Source organism: Hylobates moloch, unplaced genomic scaffold, assembly GCF_009828535.3.
Source record: "Hylobates moloch isolate HMO894 unplaced genomic scaffold, HMol_V3 SCAFFOLD_10, whole genome shotgun sequence".
Classification (NCBI taxonomy): domain Eukaryota; kingdom Metazoa; phylum Chordata; class Mammalia; order Primates; family Hylobatidae; genus Hylobates; species Hylobates moloch.
In genome coordinates, this window is record NW_026652285.1 from 93,603,822 (window position 1) to 93,615,875 (window position 12,054).

The window sequence follows — 12,054 nt, forward strand, 5'->3', positions numbered from 1 at the left end:
ACTCCAGCCCGGGTGACAGAACAAGACTCGGTCTCAAAAAAGTAAATAAACATAAAGAAATAAATTGACACTCTCACCCTTTCCCCATAAACGGATGATCCCAAATTACATTAATCTCTGGATTATGTGTTAATTACTCCTCAATTCAGTAAAGTCCCTTATGAACCTTCTCTAACCTAAAGATGAAATTGTAAAGTTAACAATTGCCATTAATTTTTAAAATTACAGTGGGAGAGGAGAAGAAAAAACTTAATATATATAGAAATACATAAATACACACATATACATTAAGCAAGTAAGAAATAACGCTTAGTTATTAGTCTTTATTTCTGTCTAGTCATGAGCCTGTGGTTAGTGTCCCTTCCTCCCCAGCTCATTTCATGCTTCCTGTACTCTGAGCCAGCATATACCAAGTAGTGTGATCCAAACTGTCATTCCTGAAGGGTCTGAATCATCAGTGGTCCTGTCTTTTCTTGGTTATTGTAGTTTACCATTAACTTTTACTGTCAGCAATGGGAATATAGGGATGCCATGTTGCTATGAATGATGGCATCCCCATATATAGTCCTTCCTGGCCTCACTTTGTAGCAGCAACCCAGTGTTTCTTTAGTTGTCAGGATCAATCACTCCAGCCAGTAATTCCCTTCTTTGCCCATTGGTTCAGTTGCATATGGAGTCTAAAACGGCCATTTAGCTGTTAGAAATTCAGTGGAAACTGTCTTGGGAATAAAGCAGAGTTCAAATTATGGGAAGCAGAATTCTGTGAAGAAGTATAACAGTGAGAGAAGCCACTTTCCCTTCTACTCCTTGATTATGGACTTGTGTCTTGTGGCTTTGGGAGAAATAGTGCCATACATTGGTCAATGGCTCAAAGCATATGTTGTTCTTTGAAGACAGTCCCAACCTTACAAAATGTTTCTCAGCTTATGTTGTAACTGAGTCTGTAGTAGGCCATTCCATTGTTATATCGGGCCAGATATTTCTAGATGGTGGGGTGTGCAGTAAGGCTAGTTATTTCCATGATTTGCAAACTCTAATTACACTTCTAAGATGTGTTCCTTAGAAGCTGTGTTGAGTAGGATACCATGATATTGAGTAAGGAATTACGTGGTAGTGTTGGCAGAAACACAATGGGCAAGAGAGGCAAATCCATACACAGAATAGTTGTCTATTCTAGCACAAACAAATGGCTTTCATTTCCATGATGGAAGGGGTGCTTTATAATCAACCTACCAACACAGAGTTGGCTGATCCCCTTGGGAAATGGTGCCGTATTGGAGACTCACAGTTTAGATTCTGTTCTTGATAATTTGGGAACTCAACAGTGCCAACAGTCAGATTAGCTTGGTGAGGGGAAGTCCACTTTGTTGGGTCTGTGCTTCATTTCTGCCACTACAGCCATTTTATACACAAGCCCATTGAAACAGAAGATGAGGAAAGGTGCTGACTAATAGTCCCAGAACAGTCACTTTGTTCACCCCTATTATTGAGGCCTCCTCTACAGTGGATATACCTTTGTAAGCACTCACACAAATTCCTTCACATTTAGCGCTCATTCTGAAAGATCTGTGCATGTGTCTCTTCTTCAGTCTTCCTTGTTATCAGTCTTCCAGGCATGTTCTTTTCAATTTCCTGACCAGGTGACCAAAGCATTATTCACTGTCCACAGATGAGTGGACATCTATACCACAGGCCACCCCTCTTTCCTGGCTGAGGGGACTTCAAGGTATACTGCCAAAACTTCTGCCGTCTTGGAGGGTTTTCCTTCACCATTCCCCTTCAGTGGCATCTCTGAGTGAGTATACTGGTACTAGTGTAATGTAGACACCCTTCTGTGAACCAGGCCCAAGTTGGTTTAAAAAATTTTTTGAATTTTTTATTTAGAAAATTTTAAATTGACACATAATAATTGTACATATTTATGAGGTACATAATTATGTTGTGATACATACAATGTGTAGTGATCAGATCAGGGTAATTAGCATATCCGTCACCTCAAACATTTATCATTTCTTTGTGTTGGGAACATTCAATATTCTTTTTCTAGCTGTTTGAAACTATAACATACTATTAATTATAGTCATCCTATAGTGGCATAGAACACTATAACTTATTTCTCCTATCTGTTTGTTTCCTTTAACAAAGCTCTATCTCCCTCTTCCCCCTACTCTTCTCAGCCTTTAGTATCCTTTGTTCTACTTTTTACTTCTATGAGATCAACTTTTTTTTTTTTTTTTTTTCTCTGTCCCCCAGGCTGGAGTGCAGTGGCGCAATCTCGGCTCACTGCAAGCTCCGCCTCCCGGGTTCACGCCATTCTCCTGCCTCAGCCTCCCGAGTAGCTGGGACTACAGGCGCCCGCTAACACGCCCGGCTAATTTTTTGTATTTTTTTTAGTAGAGACGGGGTTTCACCGTGTTAGCCAGGATGGTCTCGATCTCCTGACCTTGTGATCCGCCCGCCTCGGCCTCCCAAAGTGCTGGGATTACAGGCTTGAGCCACCGCGCCCGGCCACTGAGATCAACTTTTGTTAGCTTCCACATGTGAGTGAGAACATGCAGTGTTTGACATTCTGTTCCTGGCTTATTTCGCTTAACGTAATGTCCTCCATTTCCATCCATGTTGCCCTGAATTACAGGATTTTATTCTTTATTATGGCTGAATAGTACTCCATTGTGTGTGTGCATATATATATATATATATAATTGTGTGTGTATATAAATATATATATATATTTACCACATTTTTCTTATTCATCCATCTGTTGTTGGACACGTAGGTTGATTCTTTATCTTGGCTCTCGTGAATAGTGCTGCAGTAAACATGGGCATGCAGGTTTCTTTTCAATATGTTGATTTCCTTTCCTTTGGATAAATACCCAGTAGAGGAATTTCGGGATCATACTATGGCTCTATTTGTAGTTTTTTGAGGAACCTCCATACTGTTCTCCCTACTGGCTGTACTAGTTTACATTCCCACCAAGTGTATGAGAGTTCCCTTCTCTCTGCATCCTTGCCAGCATTTTTTTTTTTTGTATTTTTGATAATAGCCAGCCTGACTGGGGTGAGATGTTATATCATTGTGGTTGTGATTTACATTTCCCTGATAATTAGTGATATTGAGCATTTTTTCATGTACCTGTTGGTCATTTGCATGTTTTCTTTTGAAAAATGTCTGTTCAGATCACTTGTCCATTTTTAATCATATTGTTTGTTTGCTGTTGAGATATTTGAGTTCTTGTGTATTCTGGATATCAATCCCTGGTCAGATGAGTAGTTTGCAGATATTTTCTCCCATTCTGTAAGTTGTCTTTTCACTGTGTTGATTGTTTTCTTTGCTGTGCAGAAGCTTTTTAGTTTGATATAATCCCATTTATTTTTGCATTTTTTGCCTGTGCTTTTGAGGTCTTATTCATAAAGTCTTTTTCCCAGAGCAGTGTCCTGAAGCATTTCCCCTAAAAGCTTTCTTCTAGAACTTTTATAGTTTTGGGTTTTATATTTAGGTCTTTGATCCATTTTGAGTTGATTTTTGTGTATGGTGAGAGATAGGGGCCTAGTTTCATTCTTCTGTGTATAGATATTCAGTTTTCCCAGCACTATTTATTTATTTATTTATTTATTTATTTATTTGAGACTGGGTCTTGCTTTATCACCCAGACTGGAGTGCAATGGTGCAATCACGGCTCACTGCAGCCTCAACTTCCCAGGCTCAAGTGATCCTCCCACCTCAGCCTCCCAAGTCACTGGGATATTGGTGCATGCCACTGCACCTGGCTGTTTTAAAAAAATATATTTTATGTGTTTGTAGAGAGGGGTCTCCCTTTGTTGCCCAGGCTGGTCTTGAACTTCTGGGCTCAAGCAATCTTCCCTGCTCACCCTCCCAAAGTGTTGTGATTACAGGCATGAGCCATCGTGCCTGGCCCAGCACTGTTTATTGAAGAGATTGTCCTTTCCCCAATGTATGTTCTTGGTCCCTTTGCCAAAAATCAGTTGGCTGTAGATACATGGATTAATTTCTGGGTTCTCTATTCTGTCTCATTGGTCTATGTGTCTGTTTTTATGTCAGTGCCATGCTGTTTTGGTTACTGTGGCTTTGTGTATATTTTGAAGTCAGGTAATATGATGCCTCCAGCTTTGTTTTTTGGCTTGGGTTTGCCTTGGCTATTCAAGATCTTTTGTGGTCCTGTATAAATTTTAGGATTTTTTTGTTTCTATGAAGAATGTCATTGGTATTTTGACAGGGATAAGGCCCAAGTGTATTTTTCCCCCTCTTTCAACAGGTCATAAGGAACTCCCCATGAAACCACAAGTGCTGGTTGAGGGAGAAGCCAAAAGGCATCAGAAGTAAGTGCTGTGGGGGTCTGGGCCACCTGCTTGTGTAACTTGCTTGTGCTCTGATCTTGCTTGAGTCTGATCTTGTACATACTAAGTCTATTTGATAATGGATTGCTGCTGCACATTATTATAGCTAGGTCTTTTTCATAATAGGCAAGTTATGTCATGTAATCATTAGGTCATGTAATAGGAATTCCATGTTAAACAGTTTTTACCAGGGCATAATAGTGAGCTATGAGCTGCTTCTTCAAGGGAGCAGAGGAGTGTGTGGTTCTGTTAGCTAGCTATGTGTTGTGTCATTTTCCTGTCGAGGCTTGCCAGAGGAGCCATGCAGCACTCTTACCACAGACACTTGGAGCACCACTGGATAGACAGACTGGAATGACACTGCCTCGACCCACTGTAGAAGCTTTTCTTGCTTCAGGCACCATTCAGAAGTAGCAGCCTTACAAGTTACTTGGTGTAACTGGATCAGAGCAGAGCATCCACTTGTGGTTTGTGTTGCCTAGAAAACCTAAAGAGGCCCAGGACTGGCACAATAATCCTGAACTTGGAGAACAAAGACTGCGTAACATTACCTATTGATAACAGTGGCCAGATGTGACTTTAGTTGTTTTCCCTTCATCTGTGGTTGTATATAAAATAGTACATTTTGTTAAGTAGGAACTTTTTTGGACTTGTATTATGGTAAGAAAGGTGTATGTATGTCCTGTAAGCTGTCTGAATATTTCTTTCTTTTTGGTCTACATAGCATCTCTTGGTCTGGGCAAATTTCCCTTCCCAATTTAGGTGGTTCTGATGAGTAAAGGTAAATTACCAGATAGCAAAGCAAGAGGGCATTCTAGAAAATAAGATCAGTGGAAGCAAAGGCCTATGGGCATTGTGGGTTCTGGGAGCAGTAATTAGTTCAGTTGAGTAGTAAGTAGAACTAGGGGTGAAGAGTATGAAGAGTGGAGTGGTGGGAGATAAAACTGGAAATGTTAGGTAGGGCTATATTGGAAGGAGCTTTATGTGCCATATGAAGAAGGTGGACAAAATCCTATGCTGAGGGAAAAGTAGTGATGATTTTTTTTTACAGGACTGTGATGTGATCACATCACATTGGTGTGAAAGATATTCCATGAGGGAGAATTGGAGATGAGCAATACTAGGGGTAGAACTATTATTTAAGATTACCTAGTAATTCTGAATAAAATGATGTGACATGAGCTAAGTAAGGTAGTGTGAATTAGAGGAGAACATGAATTTAAATGATACATAGGAAGTGGAATTGACAGACTTGGTGGCTGACTATATGTGGAGTGGGAAGAGAGAACAGGAATTTATATATGTGGTTAAAAATTTTATACTTGTATGACACAATCTGGTTTGAGCTTGAGTGGGGTTCAGAGAGATCTGGGCCTAGTGTAGAGTGACCAGCTGTTCTGGTTTATCCAAGATTAAGGGATTTCGATTTCCTGGGACGTGAGACTTCCAATGCTAAAACTGTGAAAGTCCCAGCAAACCAGGACAAATTGGTCACACTAGCCTAATATGAACGGGCGGACAGATTAGTGACAGGAGCTTATCGGCATAAGCACTGAAACACCTTCTGGGATAACCATGACCTGGCAAGAGAGCCTTTAGTGGTGCAAAGAAATGGTGATCCTTGATAATGCATGGTAGTTGCCATTCAGATCTACCCCTCAATGGATCCATTCTGGAGTCCCGCAGAGAAAGGAGGCTGGAAGTAAAATACGAAAGAACTGTTTCACTAATCTGTGACCCCGTTTAACAGAGTGTAACTCAGAGGGGACAGATTCTTTCTCACCGTGGACTACCCCACAGCTCTGGAAACCTGAGGGCTTTAGTACATTGGGAAATTCAGTTAAATACAGGTTGGGGGAGTTGCAAGGGATGGAGAGGGTGGGGAAAGGGAGAAGGAGGAACTGGTAACATGTACTGGTACAAGAAGAACTAAAATACTTAGCAGAACAGAATAACATCTGTGCAGTGGGGTATAAATCTGAAATATGAGTTATTACAGCAAAGGTGACATCAGCAGGCTTTTCTTGAAGCAATTCCTTTCAGAAGGAAAGAATGTGTTGATTACGTTCTTTGTTATATTGCGCCATCTAGTGGTAACTCTCGTGTACTTTTTTCCTAGTTAGATGTTTAAAAGAAGGCAGATGAATTAAAAACTTGAGCGCTGGGCCGGGCGCGGTGGCTCACGCTTGTAATCGCAGCACTTTGGGAGGCCGAGGCGGGCGAATCACGAGGTCAGAAGATCGAGACCACGGTGAAACCCCGTCTCTACTAAAAAAATACAAAAAATTAGCCGGGCGTGGTGGCGGGCGCCTGTAGTCCCAGCTACTCGGAGAGTCTGAGGCAGGTGAATGGCGTGAACCCGGGAGGCGGAGCTTGCAGTGAGCCGAGATTGCGCCACTGCACTCCAGCCTGGGTGACAGAGCAAGACTCTGTCTCAAAAAAAAAAAAAAAAAAAAAACTTGAGCGCTGTTTCCAAAGTCGTCATTTATTCGTTCGTTCATTCATTCATTCATTCACTTCACAAATACTGAGTGGGTATGTATACCTTCTATATTGCAGTTACATTTCTAGGCATTAGGGTTACAGCTGTGAACAAAACTGAAAGAACCCTGAACTCATGGAAGCTTACTTTGATGAAAGAGTACATTTCATTTTTTTCCCATGTGAATGTTCTGTTTTCAAAGCACCATTTACTGAAAAGATTATCTTTTTTTCTTTAGTACTCTGCAGTGCCGTTATTGTTGTATATGAAGTGTCCATTTATATGTGAGTCATTGCCTATCTTGGTTATGCTCCATTGATTTATTTGTCAATTTCTGTGACAATATCATATTGTCTTTATCATTTTACTTTATAATCATTGTTAATATTTAGTACAGCAAGAACTCCCACCTTATTTTTTAAAAGAATGTTTTGGATAGTCTTGGCCTTTAAATTTTCCATAAAGTTTAAAATCAGTCTGTCAAATTCTGTCAAAAAAAAAAAACCCTCTTGGGAACATTTATTGGAATTGAACTGAATCATTAAATCATTTTAGAGTGAACTGATATTTTTATACTATTGAGCCTTCCAATCACGATTTACTTCAGTTTTCCTGAGTGTCTTTCAATAGACATAAAAGTCTTATATATCTTTTGGTACACTTATTTGTAGATACTTAATTTTTTTAGGCTAAAAAGGCATCTTTAAAAAATCATTTGCTAACAATTTATGGCTGGTGTTTGAAATGTAACTACTTTTGTCATATTGATTATTCATCTAGGGATTTTGCTAAATGCTCTTATAATTCGAATAAATCTCTTTTTCCTACATATACAATTTATCATTTATAGATAATTATGCCATTAATTTGTTTTTCGTATCCTTCATGTACTAGTTAGAAGCTCTAGTGCAACATAGAATAGAAATGGTGATATTAGGCACCCTTTAATTGTTCCTGACTTTAGAGGAAAAGCTTTTGACATAAAACATTACTTTTCTTTGGTTTTCTACAGATACTTTTTATTAGATTAAGAACTTTCATTCTATTTCTTTTTTCTTAAGGGTTTAAAAATCATGAATGGATATTAAGTTTTATCAAATGCTTTAGAAATTTTGCATCTACGTAGAACTACTATAACTTTTTTTCTGCTTGACTCTCTTAATGTGGTGAAGAACTGGTACCAATTCTACTGAAACTATTCAAAAAATTCGAGGAGGAAGGACTCCTCTCTAACTCATTCTATAAAGCCAGCATCACCCTGATACCAAAATCTGGCAAAGACATAATGATAAAAGAAAACTACAGGCCAATATCTCTGATGAATGTATATACAAAAATCCTCAACAAAATACTAGCAAACTGAATCCAAAGCACATTAAAAAGTTAATTCATCATGATCAAGTTGGTTTCATTCCTGGGATGCAAGGTTGGTTCAACATACACAAATCAATAAATGTGATTCACCACATAAACAGAATTAAAAATAAAAACCATATGATCATCTCAATAGACACAGAAAAAGCTTTTTATAAAATTCAACATCCCATCATGATAAAAGCCCTCTAAAAAAATAGTCACCAAAGGAACATACCTCAAAATAAGAGCCATCTATGATAAACCAGCTAACATCACACTGAAGGGGCAAAAATTGGAAGCATTCCCCTGGAGAATTGGAACAAGACAAGAATGCCCACTCTCACCACTCATATTCAACATGGTAATGAAAGTCCTTGCCACAGCAATCAGGCAAAAGAAAGAAATAAAAGACATCCAAATAGGAAAAGAAGAAGATAGTTTGACTTCTTCTTTGCTGATGATAGGAATCTATACATAGAAAACCCTAAAGACTGCCAAAAGTCTCCTAGAACTGATAAACAACTTCAGGAAAATTTCCAGATACAAAATCAATGTACAAAAATCAGTAACATTTCTATACACCAATAACATTCAAGCTGAGAGCCAAACCAAGAATGCAATCCCATTTACAATAGCTGCAAAAAACAAACAAACAAAACCCTAAGAATACAAGTAACGACGGAGGTGAAAGATCTCTCCAAGAACTACAAAATACTGCCTGCTGAAAAAAACCATACACGGTACAAACAAATGGAAAAACAGTCCATGCTCATGGATTAGAAGAATCGATATTGTTAAAATGGCTAAAAGCAATCTACAGATTGAATGCTATTCTTATCAAGCTGCCAACATTATTTTTCACAGAACTAGAAAAAACTATTCTAAAATTCATATGGAACCAAAAAAGAGTACAGATAGCCAAAGCAATCCTAAGCAAAAAGAACAAAGCTGGAGGCATCACATTACCTACTTGAAACTATACTACAAGGCTACAGTATCAAAACAACATGGTACTGGGACAAAAACAGATGCACAGACCAATGAAATAGAATAGAGAACCCAGAAGTAAAGCCACACATCTACAACCACCTGATCTTTAACAAAGTCAGCAAAAATAAACAATGGGGAAAGGACTCTCTATTCAATAAATGGTGCTGGGATAACTGGCTAGCCATATGCAGAAGACTGAAACTGGACCCCTACCTTTCACCAAATACAAAAGTTAACTCAGGATGAATTAAATATTTAAATGTGAGACCTCAAACTATAAGAATCCTAGAAGAAAACCTAAGAAACCTATTCTGGACATCAGCCTTGGGAAATAATTCATAACTGAGTCCTCAAAAGCAATTGTAACAGAAACAAATTGACCGGTGGTACCTAATTAAAGTAACAAGCTTCCAATTAAAGCTACCAATTAAAGTAACTATCAACAGAGTAAACAACCTACAGAATAGGAGAAAATGTTTGCAAACTATGCATCTGACAAAAGTCTAATATCTAGAGCTATAAGGAACCTAAACAAATCAGCAAGCAAAAAACCAATAACCCCATTTAAAACATGAGCAAAAGACATGAACAGACACTTCCCAAAAGAAGACCTACAAGTGGGCAACAAATACATGAAAAAATGCTCCACGTCGCTAATTGTCAGAGAAATGCAAATCAAAACCGTAATGAGATACCATCTCATATCAGTTAGAATGGCTATTATTATTATTATTTTATTTTTATTATGTTATGTTTTAGATGGAATCTCGCTCTGTTGCCAGGCTGGAGTGCAGTGGCACAATCTCAGCTCACTGCAACCTCTGCCTCCTGGATTCAAGTGATTCTCCTGCCTCAGCCTCCTGTGTAGCTGGGACTACAGGCACACGCCACCATGACTAGCTAATTTTTGTATTTTTAGTAGAGATGGGGTTTCACCATGTTGGCCAGGATGTCTCGATCTCTTGACCTCGTGATCCACCCGCCTCAGCCTCTCGAAGTGCTGGGATTACAGTTGTGAGCCACTGCGCTGGGCTGGCTATTATTAAAAATAAAAATAGATAGATGCTGGCAAGCCTGCAGAGAAAAGGGAAACTTATACACTTTTGGTGGGAATGTAAATTAGTTCAGCTACTGTGGAAAGCTGTTGAGTTGTGTGAGTTCTTTATATATTCTACATACCTAACTCATCAGATAAATTACTTGCAAATGTTTTCTCCCATTTTATGGGTTGTCTTTCCACTTTGTTGATAGTATTCTTTGATACACTAAAGTTTTGTATTTTGATAAATTCTAATTTAGTTTTTCTTTTGATTGTGCTTTTGATGTCATATCTAAGAAACCATTGCCAGCTGTGCATGGTAGTGCGTGCTTGTTGTCCCAGTTACTTGGGAGGCTGAAGCGGGAGGATCCTTTGAGCCCAGGAGTTTGAGGTTTTAATACTGTACTGTAGTAAAACAGTGTATTATAGTGAAACAGCATAGTGAAACTTTTAAACCTTAGAAAGGATTAAAGGCTGTGAAGAAAAATAACTAGAGAAATGGATAAGGAGGGAACAGACTACTGGAATTTTTAAAAAAATGGTAGACATGTAAGACCTCATTGAGGGTACATATTTTTTAAAAAATAGTTTGAAATAATTATGTGTTTATGGGAAGTTACAAAGATGATTCAGAGAGTTCTATTAGCCTTCACTAGTTACCCCTAATAGTTGCATTCTTGTGTAACTATAGTGCAGTATAAAAACCAAGAAAGTAGCATTAGTATAATGTGTGCTTATAGTAGTATGCCATTTTATCACACATATAGATTCCTGTACCAATACCACAGTCAAGGTACTGAACTAGGCTGGTAGCAGTGGCTCACACTTGTAATCCCAGCACTTTGGGAGGCTGAGACGGGTGGGATCACTTGAGGCCAGGAGTTCAAGACCAGCCTGGCCAACATGGTAAAACCCCATCTCTACTAAAAATACAAAAATTAGCCAGGTGTGGTGGTGTGCGCCTGTAGTTCCAGCTAATTGGGAGGCTGAGGCATGAGAATCGCTTGAATCTGGGAGGTGGAGGTTGTAGTGAGCCGAGATTGTGTCACTGCACTTCAGCCTGGGTGACGGAGCCACACTCTGTTAAAAAAAAAAAAAAAAAAAAAAAGGCAGAACTATTCTGTCCTCACAAGGATATTCCTTATGCTATGTTATAACACAAAGATGTCTTTATTGTTCACCTTACTCCCCTCACTTCTACCATCACTAACCCCTGGCAACCATTCATCTGTTCTGCACCTCTCTAATTTTGTCATTTCAAAAGTGTTATATAGTTGGAATCATACAGTATGTAACCTTTTGAAACGATGCTTTTTCACTCAGCACAATGCCTTTTTGGTCTATCTGAGTTCCTTTTTTTGTGTATTCCATGGTGTTAGCATACCACAGTTTGTTTAACCATTCACCCATCGAAGGACATTTTGGTTGTTTCCAGTTTCTGGCTATTACAAATAAAGCTGCCATGAGCATTGATGTGCAGGGTTTTGTGTAGATATAAGATTTCTCTAGGATAAATACTAAAAGTGCAAGTCCTGGGTTGCATGGTTGTATATATTTAGTTTTTTAAGAAACTGCCAAAATATTTTTCAGAGTGGTTATACCATTTTATCAGTAATGATGGGATGAGAAATGTTGTTTCTCTGCGTCTTGCCAGAACATGGTATTGTTACAATTTTTTATTAATATTTTAGCTCTTCTAATAGAACCTGGCTAGTCTGAATTTATTTCAAAAGTGAAAGCTTAATTTTGATTAATAAAACCAATCAATATAATTCACTTTATTAAGAAATACTGGAAAAAGTTATTTGGTCATCTCCATGGATACACAG